This window comes from Callithrix jacchus, chromosome 2 (genome assembly GCF_049354715.1).
Source record: "Callithrix jacchus isolate 240 chromosome 2, calJac240_pri, whole genome shotgun sequence".
In the NCBI taxonomy this organism is placed as follows: domain Eukaryota; kingdom Metazoa; phylum Chordata; class Mammalia; order Primates; family Cebidae; genus Callithrix; species Callithrix jacchus.
In genome coordinates, this window is record NC_133503.1 from 161,266,549 (window position 1) to 161,286,439 (window position 19,891).

The following is a 19,891-nucleotide window of genomic DNA, read 5'->3' on the forward strand; positions in this document are numbered from 1 at the left end:
AAGATTGACATTAACTAAAATCTATTTTAAGTATCTTTAATATAGTCAAAATATGTAATTGCAATGAGATGATGGTGAGAAATCATGAAATCAGACTAGTAAGAATATCAGAAGTAAAAACCAGGCTTTTTGTCTCTAATTAGTTTATAATATCAGCATAACTAAAACTAGAGTTTTTCTGTTGCATTTCATGTAACAAATATTCTTATCTAAAAACTTAATTTTTATAACTAAAATATAGTTTTATCATTAAACCTATTAGGGGTTACTAGCAATATCTATAGTTAATTTGGATGTTTTTAAATGTGAACTATTACCATTGCTATATCTTTTATCTGGAATAATATAAACCCCATAAACATTTCTATTAAAAAAATTTAAACCTCAAAACCCGATTATTTTTATGTGATAAGGGAAAAAAAATTGACTTAACAGACACCAAAATAATAAAATCTAATTTTATAGAGTTATGTTTGGCGTTGAATTTTATTATGTCAAAGAAAATAAGAAACTAAATAGACCTTATAATAAAATCTGAATGATTGTAGAGAAACATTTTGGCAAAAATTAATTGTGATTGTTTGCTTAGGTAACACAAACAGTATAGCAAAATTGTATCCCTATAGCCACCACCACCAATTAAATTTTTGTTAAAATCTGCCTTTTAAATAAAATAATTCTTTTATGTTAATGGAAAGTCCCTTGACCAAATCCTCATTTTTTTTGTATATGTAGCCAAAGCAGTTAGCCAAAATGTGTTACAAAAAACTTAGGTGAATAAATGTAAGAAAATTTATAATAGTGCTACAAATAAAATTAACTCTCATTACCACTTGTTACTTTTGACTTTAATAATAGGACCATAAGAAATGATTTTCTATAGTTGTGAAACTGGTGGCAATTAACACAACAAATTACATATTGTACTAAATGAATTAGTTTATTAAAGGCACATCTAAAAAAGAAGTAAAATTTTTAAAACCAAACTTCAACCATATACTCCTGCAAATGCATTTCAATATGGGTTTGACACATTGTACAACAAAATATGGGTGTCTCTTTATCCTTAATCTTAATTTTTTTTAAAAAAAAGAGAATTTTAAGATAATTATTTACAGATTACCACAAAAATCAGTCATCCCTGTACCTATAATGAATCTGTCAATAATACGAACTGCCTAATATAGAGAAGACACCCTGCTGTCTAAGCACTATCTTGCAGGCCATTGCCTCTGTTCTACAAAGTTCTAACATTACTCACAAGCTGCAATAAAAAGAGACTTCCTGAAATATTGGGGGAGGACTCAAGATGGCGCTGTGAGAACAACCCAGGATTGAAGCTCTCGCTGGACGCACGGAGAGGGTGAGTCGGGGAAGCATTTCCAGACGGATCTTAGTTGCCCACAGAACGGGGAAATTCCCAGATACAAAAGAGACGTGGGACGCCAGGCAGAGGTCTCCACTGGCGTAGCCGGCAGCCGGTGCGGCTCCGGCCCGCGCCGGAGCGCAAAGGCGCTCCACAGCACTCCATACAAAAGCGCACTGTTACGGGTGCCCTGTTGAACTGGCAAACTAAGACCCGAGAGGGCTGAACTTGAGACTGAACGGGTCTTGAACTGTGACCCAGCCCAGGAAATCCCAGGGACTCAGCGTTTGGGGGAGCGCAGTGCGACAAACAAAACAGCGATTCCAAATGCTCCCGGTGAATAGGTTTTTTTTTTAAAGTGCAGCTCCGCGGGGGAGGGGCGTCAGCCATTACCGAGGCAATCAGCCCCTACTGAGGTACACGCCCATTGCTGACGCAGCCTGCCGCTGCCGAGGCAACCCGGTACAACAGAGAGACTCCGCCGCAGGGCGTAGCCCGAGGCAACAGGGCAGAGACCACAGCAGAAGGGCGGAGCCTGCAGGAAAAGGGCGAACCTCACACCAGCAGGGCGGAGCATCAGCAGGCAAAAAGTGACTAGACTGCCTCCTAGCTGGGCAGGACAGTGAGGCGGACACTCACAAGGAAAGCCCCAACCCCCCCCCAGACAGAGCATCTGAGGAAAAAAAAAGGGTTTTCTTACGAGTTAGGTTGCAGCAGAACTAAACATAGCAGCCTAGCGGCCCTGAATGAACAACAGAGCTCACAGCTCAGCACTTGAGCTCCTACAGACTGTCTCCTCAAGCAACTCCCTGACCCCTCTATATCCATAAGACTGACATTTGGCAGACATCATCCTGGGACAAAGATAGCAGAAAAAGAAACTGGTAGCATCCCTCACTGTTCCGCAGCTGCTACAGGTGCACCACAAACAAGCAGGGCCTGGAGTGGACCTCAGCGGTCATACAGCAAAGGGGCCAGACTGGTAGAAGGAAAACCAAGTAACAGAAATACTCCATCATCAACAATCTGGGTTTCCACTCAGAGATCCAATCAAAAAGTCAGTAACTACACAGACGACAGGTGGATAAATCCACAAAGATGGGAAGAAACCAGCGCAAAAAGGAGGAAAACACCCGAAACCAGAACACCTTGCCACCTGGAAAGGACCAAAACTCCTCACCAGCAAGGAAACAAAGCTGGACGGAGAATGACTGTGACGAAATGACGGAATTAGACTTCAGAAGGTGGATAATGAGAAACTTTTGTGAGCTAAAAGAACACGTTTTAAATCAACGTAAAGAAACTAAGAACCTTGAAAAAAGATTTGATGAAATGGTAACAAGAATGGATACCTTAGAGAGGAATATGAATGAATTAAAGGAGCTGAAAAACACAATACGAGAACTTCGCGAAACATGCACAAGTTTCAGTAGCCGAATTGACCAAGCAGAAGAAAGAATATCAGAAGTTGAGGATCAACTCAATGAAATAAAACGAGAAACCAAGATCAGAGAAAAAAGCGCAAAAAGGAATGAACAAAGTCTCCAAGAAATGTGGGACTATGTGAAGAGACCTAACCTACGTTTGATAGGCGTACCAGAATGTGATGAAGAGAATGAATCCAAGCTGGAAAATACTCTGCAGGACATAATCCAGAAAAATTTCCCCCACCTAGCAAGACAGGCCAACACTCAAATGCAGGAAATACAGAGAACACCACAGAGATATTCCGCAAGAAGAGCAACCCCAAGGCACATAATCATCAGATTCAACAAGGTTGAAATAAAGGAGAAAATACTAAGGGCAGCCAGAGAGAAAGGTCAGGTCACCCACAAAGGGAAGCCCATCAGACTCACAGCAGATCTCTCAGCAGAAACTCTACAAGCCAGAAGAGAGTGGGGGCAATATTCAATATCCTTAAAGAAAAGAACTTTAACCCAGAATTTCATATCCAGCCAAACTGAGCTTCAGAAGTGAAGGAAAAATAAAATCCTTTGCGAACACTCAAGCACTCAGAGATTTTGTCACCACCAGCCCTGCTTTACAAGAGCTCCTGAAAGAGGCACTACACAAAGAAAGGAACAACCAGTACCAGCCCTTCCAAAATCACACTAAATGCTAAAGAGCATCAACTTAATGAAGAATCTACAACAACTAATGGGCAAAACAGCCAGCTAGCATCAAAATGGCAATGTCAAACGCACACATAACAATATTAACCCTAAATGTAAATGGACTAAATGCACCAATCAAAAGACACAGACTGGCAAATTGGATAAAAATCCAAAACCCATCAGTGTGCTGTATCCAGGAAACCCATCTCACATGCAAGGATACACAAAGGCTCAAAATAAAGGGATGGAGGAAGATTTACCAAGCAAATGGAGAGCAGAAGAAAGCAGGAGTTGCAATCCTCATCTCTGATAAAATAGACTTTAAAGCAACAAAGATCAAAAGAGACAAAGAAGGCCATTACATAATGGTAAAAGGATCGATACAACAAGAAGAGCTAACAATCCTAAACATATATGGACCCAATACAGGAGCACCCAGATACATAAGGCAAGTTCTTAACGACTTACAAAGAGACTTAGACTCCCACACAATAATAGTGGGAGACTTTAACACTCCACTGTCAATACTAGACAGATCAACCAGACAGAAAATCAACAAGGATATCCAGGGCTTGAACTCAGACCTGGAGCAAGCAAACCTGATAGACATTTACAGAACTTTCCACCACAAATCCACAGAATATACATTCTTCTCAGCACCACATCATACCTACTCTAAAATTGACCACATAATTGGAAGTAAAGCACTGCTCAGCAAATGCAAAACAACTGAAATCATAACAAACAGCCTCTCAGACCATAGTGCAATCAAGTTAGAACTCAGAATTCAGAAACCAACCCAGAACCACACAGCTTCATGGAAACTGAACAACTGGCTCCTGAATGTTGACTGGATCAACAATGAAATGAAGGCAGAAATAAAGAAGTTCTTCGAAAGCAATGAGAACGAAGACAAAACATGCCAGAATCGCTGGGACACATTTAAACCAGTCTCTAGAGGAACGTATATAGCAATAAGTGCCCATTTGAGAAGAATGGAGAGATCCAAAATTGACACCCTATCGTCAAAATTGAAAGAGCTAGAGGAGCAAGATCAAAAAAACTCAAAACCCAGCAGAAGACAAGAAACAACTAAGATCAGAGCTGAACTGAAGGAGATTGAGACATGAAAAACCCTACAAAATATCAATAAATCCAAGAGCTGGTTTTTTGAAAAGATCAACAAAATAGACAGACCACTAGCCAGATTGATTAAAAAGAAAAGAGAGAACAACCAAATAGATGCAATAAAAAATGATAAAGGGGAAATCATCACAGATTCCACAGAAATTCAGACCATCATCAGAGAATATTACAAACAACTCTATGCACATAAACTAGTAAACCTGGAAGAAATGGATAAATTCCTGGACTCCTGTATCCTCACAAGCCTAAACCAGGAGGAAGCTGAAACTATGAATAGACCAATAACAAGGGCAGAAGTCGAGTCAGCAATTAAGAGCCTACCACACAAAAAAAGCCAAGGTCCAGACGGGTTCACAGCCGAATTCTACCAGACACACAAAGAGGAGCTGGTACCATTTCTTCTGAAACTATTCCAAATAATCCAAAAAGAAGGAATCCTACCCAAATCATTCTACGAGACCAATATCATCCTGATACCAAAACCCGGCAGAGACCCAACGAGAAAAGAAAACTTCAGGCCAATATCCATGATGAGCATAGATGCAAAAATCTTCAATAAAATATTGGCAAGCCGATTGCAACAGCAAATCAAAAAACTTATTCATCATGATCAAGTAGGATTCATCCCAGGGATGCAAGGCTGGTTCAACATACGCAAGTCTATCAACCTAATTCACCACATAAACAGAACCAAAAACAAAAACCACATGATTATCTCAATTGATGCAGAGAAGGCATTTGACAAAATTCAACAGCCCTTTATGCTAAAAACCCTCAATAAACTCGGTATCGATGGAACGTATCTCAAAGTAATAAAAGCTATTTTTGACAAACCAACAGCCAATATCATACTGAATGGGCAAAAACTGGAAGCATTCCCTTTGAAATCTGGCACTAGACAAGGATGCCCTCTCTCACCACTCCTATTCAATATAGTACTGGAAGTTCTAGCCACAGCAATCAGGCAAGAAAAATAAATAAAGGGTATTCAAATAGGAAAGGTGGAAGCCGAATTGTCTCTATTTGCAGACGACATGATAATATACCTAGAAGACCCCATCGCCTCAGCCCAAAAACTCCTGAAACTGATAAGCAACTTCAGCAAAGTCTCAGGATATAAAATCAATGTGCAAAAATCACAAGCCTTCCTCTACACCAATAACAGACTTAAAGAGAGCCAAATCAAGAATGAACTGCCATTCACAATTGCTACAAAAAGAATAAAATACCTTGAAATACAACTCACAAGGAACGTAAGGGACCTCTTCAGGGAAAACTACAATCCACTGCTCAACGAAATCAGAGAGGACACAAACAGATGGAGAAACATTCCATGTTCATGCTTAGGAAGAATTAATATCGTAAAAATGGTTATACTGCCCAAAGTAATTTACAGAATCAACGCTATCCCCATCAAGCTACCATTGACTTTCTTCACAGAACTGGAAAAACCACCTTGAACTTCATATGGAACCAAAAGAGAGCCCGCATAGCCAAGTCAATTCTAAGCAAAAAGAACACAGCGGGGGGCATCACACTACCGGATTTCAAACTATACTATAAGGCTACAGTAATCAAAACAGCATGGTACTGGTACCAAAACAGAGATATAGATCAATGGAACAGAACAGAGGCATCAGAGGCAACACAACATAGCTACAACCATACAGTCTTTGATAAACCTGACAAAAACAAGCAATGGGGAAAGGACTCCCTGTTCAACAAATGGTGTTGGGAAAACTGGCTAGCCATGTGCAGAAAGCAGAAACTGGACCCCTTCCTGACACCTTACACCAAAATTAACTCCAGATGGATTAAAGACTTAAACATAAGACCCGGCACCATAAAAACCCTAGAAGGAAATCTCGGCAAAACCATCCAGGACATAGGAGTAGGCAAGGACTTCATGAACAAAATACCAAAAGCATTGGCAACAAAAGCCAAAATAGACAAATGGGACCTAATCAAACTCCACAGCTTCTGCACGGCAAAAGAAACAGTCTCTAGTGTGAATCGGCAACCAACAGAATGGGAAAAAATTTTTGCAGTTTACCCATCTGACAAAGGGCTGATATCCAGAATTTACAAAGAACTCAAACAGATTTACAGGAAAAAAACAAACAAGCCCATTCAAAAGTGGTCAAAGGATATGAACAGACACTTTACGAAAGAAGACATATATGAGGCCAACAATCATATGAAAAAATGCTCATCGTCACTGGTCATCAGAGAGATGCAAATCAAAACCACATTGAGATACCATCTTACGCCAGTTAGAATGGCGATCATTAAAAAATCTGGAGACAACAGATGCTGGAGAGGATGTGGAGAAAAAGGAACACTTTTACACTGTTGGTGGGAGTGTAAATTAGTCCAACCATTGTGGAAGACAGTGTGGCTATTCCTCAAGGCCTTAGAAATAGAAATCCCATTTGACCCAGCAATCCCATTACTGGGTATATATTCAAAGGACTATAAATCGTTCTACTACAAGGACACATGCACACGAATGTTCATTGCAGCACTGTTTACAATAGCAAAGACCTGGAATCAACCCAAATGCCCATCAATGATAGACTGGATTGGGAAAATGTGGCACATATACACCATGGAATATTATGCAGCAATCAGAGATGATGAGTTCGTGTCGTTTATAGGGACATGGATGAATCTGGAGAACATCATTCTCAGCAAACTGACACAAGAACAGAAAATGAAACACCGCATATTCTCACTCATAGGCGGGTGATGAAAAATGAGAACACATGGACACAGAGAGGGGAGTACTAAACACTGGGGTCTATAGGGGGAAAAGGGGAGGGCCAGTGGGAGGGGGTGGTGGGGAGGGATTGCCAGGGGAGAAATACCAAATGTGGGTGAAGGGGAGAAAGCAAACAAAACACACTGCCCTGTGTGTACCTATGCAACTGTATTGCATGCTCTGCACATGTACCCCAAAACCTAAAATGCAATAAAAAAAAAAAGAAAAAATTAAAAAGAAGAAAAAGAAAAAGAAAAAAATAAAATAAAAGAGACTTCCTGGGACATTGAGTCACAGAACTTCACAAGGCCCCTAGATACAACCTTAAAGGCTTTGGTAGGAAAAGGGCTGTATTTTTTTTTAATAGCTTTTGTCTTACTGTTCTCAATCCAATGCAGTGAACCATAGGATGATGTCCTTTTATGAGTTTCATGAGTTCTTCAGGGTAACAGTGAGTAAAATTAAGTTGCGAAATGTTTCTTGGCTTCTTTAGTTTAATTTTAATAAATAAGTTATTTTTAGAACAAATTTTAAAACATGAGCCAATAGTTTGTTTACATTTTAACTAATTTATTTTTCTTATATAATGTAGCTATATGACGATTTTTATGTAGCATAAATGATACCTTCTATAATAAGGGCCACATTTACATATGAAAAGCATTTTATTATTATAGGTTTTTGGAGGACTTGAATGAGGTAGATTCTAAGGTTCAGTCTTACTCTCAAATTGTGTTGCTATTAAAAGTTATTTTCAGTCAAAAAGTTAACTTCATAACAACAAGCTTTTAGGTTTTTTCCTATTTTTACTCTAATATTCGAGATACTCACAGTACCTCTGTCTTCTGGAAAGTAAGAGGTAATTGTTGGAGAGGAAATTCTTAACATTAACAACCCTCAAAATCTAGACCTTGAGCCTAGATGTATGAAAGAATGCTGTTGCCAAATTGACACCAGTCACAAAAGACTTTGAAAATTAATTCAAAAAGAGTTTACACATGTCGTCAAATCCCTGAATAATATTGCCTTGATCCAAGTGGGCCATTATGGAGGACTCAGAAATCTCCTATAGAAAGCAAATGATTATGGGTGGAATAAGCTGAATTGATTAAAGTGGACACTTGACATCTGGTATATTTCCCCATGCCTTGAATAAAGAGATGTTTTATGTTTTCTGAAAGTTCATTTCTTGCCAAAACTTTCCCTTGGTACATTTACTATAGGAGATGAGCAGTCTAAAACTATTTCATTTGGGAAAGTTACACAGTAAAAGTCACAATGTGGATGCTCCATATCAACATTTAAAAAGTCTACATAGTGTCAAGTGTAAAGGCAATCTGAATATTAGAGGTCAGTTATATTCTTGCTTCTTCATTGTCTGCAAATTGATACCAATGTTTAATGTATTAAATAACTTTACATAATATCAGATATCTTTTGAGCATCTACTAATTGAACCAAGTCTTTTTCCTTTCCAACCACTCCTAGAACATAGGAACAAAAGTGACCTTTGTCATCAGCCATAACCTAGGTTTGTTTCTGTCACCAAATTTTACAATTTTTCATTATTTTCTATATTACGCTAATGAAAAGGACAAAAGAATAAATAAAACCTTACTAAAATATATGGCAAGCTCACAGTAACCAAGGTGCAGCCCTCACCTATGATCCTTGAATGATCAGTGAAGAGTACTGCAGTTATTAAGGCCAAGGAAAGAGAAAATAGGTCATAGGTTTGAAATTCAGGTAATGTAGTTTTGTAGTTTTAAGTACTTTGTAATACCTCTACAGATATAAATATAATCTTCCTGTTTTAAGTGAACATCTATCATAAATAACTTCAGTGCTTTTTCTTCTGTAAACTACACAATACGTCTTGTAAGTTCATGGAGTGTTATAATGCAGAATTTAATTGTATAATTCACTTAACCAAAGTTTTGCTGTTGCTTCAGTGCAATTCATAGTTTTCCATTTTCACAAAAGAAGTAGTAAGAACATGATACATAACGCCTTATGCAAATTTCAGATGAGAGAGAAAATCAATGGCATTAGTTCACCTTGTTTGGGTAAAAAAAAAAAAAAAAATAGAGAAAAAAAAACAAGTCATAAACACTTTCTTTACCTTTCTCTCTAATCTAAAAACCACAAGGATCAAAGACAGACAAATCGATGAAGATGAGGGAAAACTGGCACAAAAATGCTGAAAACTCCAAAGGCCTCTTTCCTCCAAATGATTGCAACTCTTCTTTAGCAAGGGCACAAAACTAGATGTAGAATGAGACTGACAAAGTGCCAGAACTAGGCTTCAGAAGATGGGTAATAATGAACTCCTCTGAGCTAAAGGAGCATGTTCTAACCCAATGCAAAGAACTTAAGAATATTGATAAAAGGTTACAGAAATTACTAACCAGAATAACCAGTTTAGAGAGGTATATAAATGACTTGACGGAGCTGAAAAACAGAGCATGAGAACTTAATGAAGCATACATAAGTATCAATAGCTGAATTGATCAAGCAGAAAAAAGGATATCAGAGATTGAAGATCAACTTACTGAAATAAGGTATTAGAGAAAAAAGAATGAAAAAGAATGAACAAATCCTCCAAGAAATATGGTACTCTGTGAAAAGATCAAACCTATAGTTAATTGATATGCTTTTAAGTGACAAGTGTGTTTGAAAACACACTTCCAGATATTATCCAGGAGAACTTCCCTAACCTAGCAAGACAGACCTATGTTCAAATTCAGGAAATATAGAAAAAAGCCACCAAGATACTCCTTGAAAAGAGCAACACCAGGAAATGTAATTGTAAAATTCCCTAAGTTTGAAACAAAGGTAAAGGTGTTAAGGACAGCCAGAAAGGTCAAGTTACATACAAAAATAAGCCCATCAGACTAACAACAGATCTCTCTGCAGAAACCCTATAAGCCAGAAAAGACTGGGGGCCAATATTCAACATTCCTAAAGAAAGGAATTTTCAACCCAAAATTTCATAACCAGCCAAACTACATTTCATAAAAGAAGGAGAAATAAAATTCTTTCCAGACAAGCAAATGCTGACAGATTTTGTCTTCACCAGGCCTGCCTCACAAGAGCTCCTGAAATTAGTACTAAATATGGAAACAAAAAACTGGTATCAGCCACTGCAAAAAGGCACCAAAATATAAAAACAAATAACATATGAAGGAACAGCATCAACTAATGTACAAAATAATCAGCTAGCATTATAATGACAGGATCAAACTCACACTTAACAATATTATCTTTAAATGTAAATGGGCTAAATACCAAAATTAAAAGACACAGACTGAAAAATTGAATAAAATAATAACACCCATCAGTGTACTGTATTCAGGGGATGCATCTCATGTGCAAAGACACACAAAGGCTCAAAATAAAGGGATGGAAAAATATTTATCAAGCAAATAGAAAGAAAAAAAAAGCATGGCTTGCTATCCTAGTCTCTAATAAAACAGACATTAAGCTGACAAAGATCAAAAAAGACAAAGAGGTCATAATGGTAAAGGGGTAGATGTAACAAGAAGAGCTATCTTTTCAAAATATATATGCACCCAATACAGGAGCACCCAGATACATAAAACCAGTTATCAGAGACCAAAAAGAGACTTAAACACCCACACAATAATAGTGGGAGACTTTAACACCCACTGTCAACATTAGACAGATCAATGAGACAAAAAATTAACAAGAATATTCAAGACTTGAACTCAGCTTTGGACCAAGCAGACCTAATAGACATCTACAGAACTCTCCATCTCAAATCAACAGAATATACATTCTTCACAGTGCCACATCACACCTATTCTAAAATTGACCACTTCTCAGCAAATGCAAAAGAATGGAAATCATAACAAACAGCCTCTCAGACCACAGTGAAACCAAATTAGAACTCAGGATTAAGAAACTCATTCAAAACTGCACAACTACAAGGACATTGAACAACTTGCTGCCAAATGATTACTGAGCAAATAACAAAATTAAGGCAGAAATAACAAAATTAAGGCAAAAATAACGAAGTTATTGGAAACCAATGATAACAAAGAGGCAATGTAACAGAATCTCTGGGACACAGCTAAAGCAGTGTTAAGAGGGAAATTTATGGCACTAAATGCTCACAACAGAAAGCTTGGAAGATCTAAAATCAACACCCCAACATCACAAAAGTACTAGAGAAGCAAGACAAAACACATTCAAAAGCTAGCAGAAGACAAGAAATAACTAAGGTCAGAGCAGAACTGAAGGAGATAGGGACACAGAAAACCCTTCAAAAAATTAATGAATGTAGGAGCTGGCTTTTTTTTAAAGATTAACAAAATAAATGGAGCACTAGCTAGACTAACAAAGAAGAAAAGAGAAAAGAATCAAATATACAAGTCAAATAAAAATGATAAAGGGGATATTACCACTGATCCCACAGAAATACAAACTACCATCAGAAAATCCTAAAACACCCCTATGCAGATAAACTAGAAAATATAGAAGAAATGGATAAATTCCTAGACACATACACCCTCCCAAGACTAAACCAAGAAGAAGTTAAATCCCTTAATTGACCAATAACAAATTCTGAAATTGAGTCAGTAATTAACAGGCTAGCAACCAAAAAAAAAGCTTCGGACCAGATTGATTCACAGCCGAATTCTACCAGAGGTAAAACAAAAGGAGCTGGTACCATTTCTTCTGAAATGATTCCAAACAATAGAAAGAGAAGAACTTCTCTCTTGCTCATTTTGTGAGATCAGCATCATACTGATACCAAAACCCAGCAGTGACACAACAACAACAACAAAAATATTAGTCCAATATCCCTGATGTACATCAATACAAAAATCCTAAAAAAAAAACACACAACAACAACAACAAAAAAAACCCAAACAAACGAAAGAAACAAAAAACTGGCAAATAATCCAGCAGCATATCCAAAAGCTGATCCACACAATAAAGTCGAAGTCATCCCTAGAATATAAGGCTGGTTTAAAATATACAAATCAATAAACATAATCCATCACATAAACAGAACCAATGACAAAAACCACATGATTATCTCAATAGATGCAGAAAAGACCTTCGAGAAAATTCAACATCCCTTCATGCTAAAAATTCTCAATGAACTAGGTATTGATGGAACATATCTCAAAATGACAAGAGCTTTTTATAACAAACCCACAACCAATATCATATTGAATGTGCAAAAGCTAGAAGCATTCCCTTGGAAAACTGGCACAAGAAAAGGATGCCCTCTCTCACCACTCCTATTCAACATAGTACTGGAAGTTCTGGCCAGGGCAATCAGACAAGAGAAAGAAATAAATGGTATTCAAACGGGAAGGCAGGAAATCAAATTGTTTCTTTGGCAGATGACGTGATTGTATATTTAGAAAACCTGATCATCTCAGCTGCAAAACTCCTTAAGCTGATAAGCAATGTCAGCAAAGTATCAGGATACAAAATCAATGTGCAAAAATTACAAACATTCCTATACACCAACAATAGACAAGCAAAGAGCAGAATCATGAGTTAACCCCCATTATGCTACAAAGGGAATAAAATACTGAGGAATACAAGTTAAAAGGGATGTGAAAGACCTCTTCAAGGAGAAATACAAACCACTGCTCAATGAAATAAGAGAGGACACAAACAAACAAAAAACATTCCATGCTCATGGATAGGAAGAATTAATATCGTGAAAATGACCATACTACCCAAGTAATTTATAGATTTAATGCTATTCCCATCAAGCTACCATTAACTTTTTTCACAGAATTAGAAAAAACTACTTTAAATTTTATATGAAGCCACAAAAGAGCCCATATAGCCAAGACAAACCTTAACAAAAAGAGCAAACCTGGAGGCATCACTCTACCTGACTTCAAACTATACTACAAGGCTACAGTAACCAAAACAGTATGGCACTGATACTAAAACAGATTATATAGACCAATGGAACAGAACAGAGACCTCAGAAATAACATGACACATCTACAACCATTTGATCTTCAACAAACCTGACAAAAACAAGCAATGGGGAAGGATTCTCTGTTTAATAAATGGTGCTGGAAAACTGGCTAGCCATATACAGAAAACAGAAACTGAACCCCTTCTTTATAGAAAAATTAACTCAATATGGATTAAAGACTTAAGTGAAAAACCCAAAACTTTAAAAACTGTAGAAGGAAACCTAGGCAATACCATTGAGGACATAGGCATAGGCGAAGACTTTGTGGCTAAAACACCAAAAGCAATGGCAACAAAAGCCAAAACTGACATTGGGATCTAATTAAACTAGAGAGCTTCTGAACAGCAAAAGAAACTACCATCAGAGTGAACAGGTATGCTACAGAATGAGAGAAAATTTTTGCAAGCTACCCATCTGACAAAGATCTAATATCCAGAATCTGCAAGGAACTTAAACAAATTTACAAAAATAAAAAATAATAAGCCCTTCAAAAAGTGAGCAAAGGATAGGAACAGACAATTCTCAAAAGAAAACTTTAATGCAGCCAACAAACATGAAAAAAAAGCTCCTCCCTCCCTAGCGCCCCACCCCCCAACAGACCCCAGTGTGTGATGTTCCCCTCCCTATACTCATGTGTTCTCATTGTCCAACACCTGCCTATGAGTGAGAACATGTGGTGTTTGGTTTTCTGTTCTTGTGTTAGTTTGCTGAGAATGATGGTTTCCAGATTCATCCATACCCAAACAAAGGACATGAACTCATCCTTTTTAAGGTTGCATAGTATTCCATGATGTATATGTGCCACATTTTCTTTATCCAGTCTATCATTGATGGGCATTTGGGTTGGTTCCAAGTATTTGCTGTTGTAAACAGTGTTGCAATGAACATACATGTGCATGTGTCTTTACAAGAGAAAGATTTATAATCTTTTGGATATATACCCAGTAATGGGATTGCTGGGTCAAATGGAATTTCTACTTCTAGATCCTTGAGGAATCACCACACTGTCTTTCACAATAATTGAAATAATTTACACTAGTTGAAAAAGTGTAAAAGTGTTCCTATTTCTCCACATCCTCTCCAGCATCTGCTGTCTCCAGATTTTTTAATGATCACCATTCTAACTGGCGTGAAGTGGTATCTCAATGTGGTTTTGATTTGCATTTCCCTAATGGCTAGTGATGATGAGCAGTTTTTCATATGTTTGTTGACCTCATATATGTCTTCCTTTGAAAAGTGTCTGTTCATATCCTTTGCCTACTCTTGAATGGGTTTGTTTGTTTTTTTCTTGTAAATCTGTTTTAGTTATTTGTAGATTCTGGATACTAGCCCTTTTTCAGATGGGTAGATTGCAATTTTTTCCCCATTTTGTTGGTTGCTGATTCACTCTAATGATTGTTTCTCTTGCTGTGCAGAAGCTCTTAAGTTTAATTAGATCCCATTTGTCTATTTTGGCTTTTGTTGCCATTGCTTTAGGGTTTTAGTCATGAAGTCCTTGTCCATACCTATGTCCTGAAAGGTTTTGCCTAGGTTTTCTTCTAGGTTTTTTATGGTGTTAGGCCTTACGTTTAAATCTTTAACCCATCTGGAGTTAATTTTAGTGTAACGTGTAAGGAAGGGTTTCAGCTTCTGCACATTGCTAGCCAGTTTTCCCAACACCATTTATTAAACAGGGAATTCTTTTGCCATTGCTTGCTTTTGTCCAGTTTGTCAAAGATCAAATAGTTGAAGATGTGTGGCATTGGTTCTGAGACCTCTGTTCTGTTCCACTGGTCTATATCTCTGTTTTGGTACCAGTACCATGCTGTTTTTATTACTGTAGCCTTGTAGTACAGTTTGAAGTCAGGTAGTGTGATGCCTCCAGCTTTGTTTTATTGCTTAGGATTTTCTTGGTTATGCAGGCTCTCTTTTGGTTCCATATGAAGTTTAAAGTGTTTTTTTACAGTTCTGTGAAGAAGGTCAGTGGTAGCTTGATGGGAATAGCATTGATACTATAAATTACTTTCAGCAGTATGGCCATTTTCATGGTATTGATTCTTCCTAACCTGATGTAGGTGGTGCGGGGATGGAGAGAGCAAACCACTATGGCATGTGTGTACCTACACAACAATCCTTTCAGATCTGCACATGTACCCCGGAACTTAAGGTACAATTAAAAATAAATAAATAAATAAAATTTATATGAGAAAAAAAGGAAAGAAAAAAAGCTCATCATCAGTGGTCATTAGAGAAATATAAATCAAAACCACAATAAGATACCATCTCACGCCAGTTAGAATGGTGATTATTAAAAAGTCAGGAAACAGATTTTGCTGAGGCTGTGGAAAAATAGAAAGGCTTTTACACTGTTGGTGGGTGTATAGATTAGTTCAACCATTATGGAAGATAGTATGGCAATTCCTCAAGAAAACTCAGACCAGAATATCAATTGACCCAGCAATTCTGTTACTGGGTATGTACCCAAAGGATTATGAATCATTCTACTATAGAGACATATTCACATGTATGTTTATTGCAGCACTATTTACAATAGCAAAGACTTGGAACCAATCCAAATGTTTATCAATGACAGACCGGATAAAGAAAATGTGGCACATATACACCATGGAATTCTCTGCAGTCATAAAAAAGAATGAGTTAATGTCCTTTGCAAGGACATGGATGAAGCTGGAAGCCATCAATCTCAGCAAACTAACCCAGGAACAGAAAACTAAACACTGCACATTCTCACTTATAAGTGGGAGTTGAAAAATGAAGACACATGGACACAGGGAGAAGAACATCACACACTTGGGCCTGCTGGGGTTTGGGGGTGCAAGGGGTAGGACAGCCTTAGGACAAATACCTAATGAATATGGGCCTTTAAACCTAGATGATGGGTTGACAGGTAGAGCAAACCACCATAGCACATGTATACCTATGTAACAGACCTTCACATTCTGCACATGTATCTCAGAACTTAAAGTAAAATTGTAAAAATGTCATCTGTAAGCAACACTGAGTATGTAGATATAAAGGTACAGCAATAACAATGCTCTTGCTTTTCCTCTGATACAGCACCTGGTAACTTTCCAGACAGTGCTCCTGTTAAGCCTGGAATGCTATGGAGAAATACACACATGAGAATCTCCAGTTTACCCAAGATGAACATGAAGAGTGAAAAAGAAATGATTTCTCTTGTTCAAAGCCCCTAGGATGTGAGTAAAAAGAAAAGTTTGGTAGAATTCCATGAAAAATTTAACTCAAAATTAGTGCTAATTTTATTCTGTTATAAAAGGTGTATTTTGAATGAATAGCTACTGTATTAGTCAGTCCTCATACTGCTATAACAACATGCTTGAGATGAGGCAGTTCATAAAGAAAAAGAAGTTTAATCAGCTCACAGTTTTGTAGGCTGTACAGGTTTCTGGTTATGGGGAGGCCTCGGGAAACTTACAATCATAGCAAAAGATGAAGGAAGGGAAGCAAGCACCATCTTTACATGGTGGTGCAGGAGAGGGTGAAGTGATAAGTGCTACACACTTTTAAACAATCAGATTTCATGACTACTTACTCACTATCACAAGAACAGAAAGGGGAAAATCCATCCCCATGATCCAATACCACCAGGTCCTTCACCCAACACTGAGGATTATAATTCAACATGAGATTTGGTAGGGACACACACAGAGCCAAACTATATTATTTCACCCCTGGCCTCTCCCAAATATCATGTCTCTCTCACATTTCAAAATGCAGTCATGCCTTCCTAACATTCCCCCCAAATCTTAACTCATTCCAGCATTAACTCAAAAGTTCAAGTCCAGAATTTCATCTGAGACAAGGAAGGTCCCATCTGTCTATAAGCCTGTAAAGCCTAAATCAAGTTAGTTACTTTCTAGATACAATGAGGGTACAGGCATTGTGTAAGTACATTCATTCAAAACAGGAGAAATTGGTCAAAACAAAACGGCCACAGGCTTCACGCAATTCTGAAATCCAATAGGACAGTCATTAAACCTTAAAGCTCCAAAATGATCTTCTTTGAATCCATGTCTCACATCCAGGTGACAGTGATGCAAAAAGTGGAATCTCATGGCCTTGGGAAGCTCCATTCCTATGACTTTGCAGAATACACCTGCCCTCCTGGATGCTTTCAAGGGCTGGAGTTGAGTGTCTGCAGCTTTTCCAGGCAAACAGTGCAAACTGTCAGTGGATCTGGGATCTAGAGAACAGTGGCCCTCCTTCAACAGCTCCACCAGGCAGTGCACCATTGGGGACTCTGTGTGGAGTCTCCAAAACTCCACATGTCCCCTCTGCAGTGCCTTATTAGAGTTCTGCATGAGGACTCCATCCCCACAGCAGACACTGCCTGGACATCCAAGCATTTCCATACACCCTCTAAAATCTAGGCAGAGGCTCCCAAGCCTCAGCTCTTGCCCTCTGCATACCCATAGGTTTAACACCACATGGAAGTCTTGGCAGATCCTGGATGCACCCCCTGGAGCAGTGGTCTGAGCTGTACCTTGGCCCCTTTTAGCCTTCACTGGAGCTGGAGCAGTTAGGACACAGGGTGCCATGTTCTGAGGCTGCACAGAGCAACAAGGCCTAGAGCCTGGCCCATAAAACTGTTTCCCTCCTGGGCTTCTGGGCCTGTTATGGGAGGGGATGACAGGAAAGTCTCTGAAATGCCTTTGAGGCATTTTCCCCATTGTCTTGGCTACAGACATTCAGATCCTCTTCACTTATGCAAATTTCTGCAGTTGGCTTGAATTATTCCCCTGAAATAGGTTTTTCTTTTCTACCACATGGCCTGACAGGCACATTTTTCAAACTTTCATGCTATGCTTCCCTTTTAAGTACCAGTTTCAGGTCATTTCTTTTTTTTATGCAAAGTAGTGCAGGATTTTAGAAGCAGCCAGGCTACATGTTGAACAGTTTGCTGCTTAGAAATTTCTTCTACTAGATACTCTAAATAATCTCTCTCAAGTTCAGAGTTCCACAGAACTCTACACCAGGGCACAAGGCTGCCAGTCTCTTTGCTAAAGCCTAGCAAGAGTAATCTTTGTTCCATTTCCCAGTAAGCTCCTCATCTCCATTTGAGACTTCATCAGCTTGGCCTTCTCTGTCCATATCACTATCACCATTTCCATCAAAACCATTCAACAAGTTTCTATGAGGTTCAGAACTTTCCCTCATCTTCCCCTCCTCTTCTAAGCCCTCTAAACTGCTCCAACCTCTGCCTGTTACCCAGTTTCAAAGTTGCTTCCACATTTTCAGGTATATTTATAGCAATGCCCCACTTCTCTGGTACCAATTTTCTGTACTTGTCAGTTCTTACACTGCTATAAAGACATATATGAGACTGGGTATTTTATAAAGAAAAGAGATTTAATCAGCTCAGGGTTCTGCAGGCTATACAGGCTTCCGCTTCTGGAATGGCCTCAAAAAACTTAAAATTATGCCAGAAAGTGAAGAGAAAGCAAGCATCGTCTTCACATAGTGGAGCAGGAGAGAGAGGGAATAAATGGGAAAGTGATACACACTTTCACACAACCAGATATTGTATCTTATGGTCACTCACTCCATTTTGAAAAGTCTCCATTTTGACACAGATTCTGTGATGCTTCCAAGAATGCTACCAAGCAATCCAAGAATGCTCCAAAAATGTTCTCAAAATTATTTTTGAAACTGTTTATTTGGAATTATCTATAGAATGTACACAACCATATGATATTTTGTCTGATACCTGCCCTAACTCCCTAGAAGAAGGCAACATATTCTGCTACTATAAAATTAAAAGCACATCTATATTAATTTCATCTGTCAAAATTATGATTTAATTCCTAAACTGTGGAAGTATTAATTAATGTGAAAAATTTTCCAATGATTTTAAACCAAATTTATTTCACTAGTAGACTTCTGTTTTGCTTAAATGAAAGGAGAAGAGCTTAACTTTATTGAGTTCCTACTAAGTGCCAGACACTGTGCCTGGTGTCACATATATTCTCACGGTTAATCATGCCAGATAGGTAGAATTTTCCCAATTTTATATATGAGGAAACTGAGGCTAAGAGATATCTTGTTCAAATTTACATGACTAGTCATTGATTATTCTAAATTGCTAATTATAATTATATAATTCTAACTCTGAAAAAAATAGGGGATATTCCCATAAGACACAATCAAACCATATTGAAACAAAAATAATTACAGTTATAGCATTATTGTATAGTTCACAAAACATAATACATCTTTTTCCCCTTGGGTTATTTCAGCTAGCAAAATATATTAAGCAATTAGAATAAATTTGGAGTCATAAGACATGTTTAGCAAACAAATGGAGTAAAAATGGCCACCAAATTTTGTTTTATGAGCAATATCCTCTGTGTGATCTGTATTCTTATTTATTAACATATGGTTTAAAGTTTGGCTTTTCAATAAGTCGTAGTCAAAGTACATTCAAACACATTTTAAATGAAAATACATGCTTTCTATGTCCAAATACTTCAACAGGGAGAAAGTGTTTTGATGATATGAATAGAAAC

At 37.9% G+C, this 19,891-nt stretch overlaps 1 long non-coding RNA gene across 1 annotated transcript in view; it reads left to right on the forward strand.

The window, feature by feature from the left end:
* The window catches only part of LOC144581611 (uncharacterized), a 192,050-nt gene that overhangs the window by 66,865 nt on the left and 105,294 nt on the right, over nucleotides 1-19,891 (forward strand). The window contains exon 3 of the long non-coding RNA XR_013532658.1: nucleotides 16,422-16,561. This is a non-coding gene — a long non-coding RNA (uncharacterized LOC144581611). The remainder of the gene's footprint in view (nucleotides 1-16,421; nucleotides 16,562-19,891) is intronic.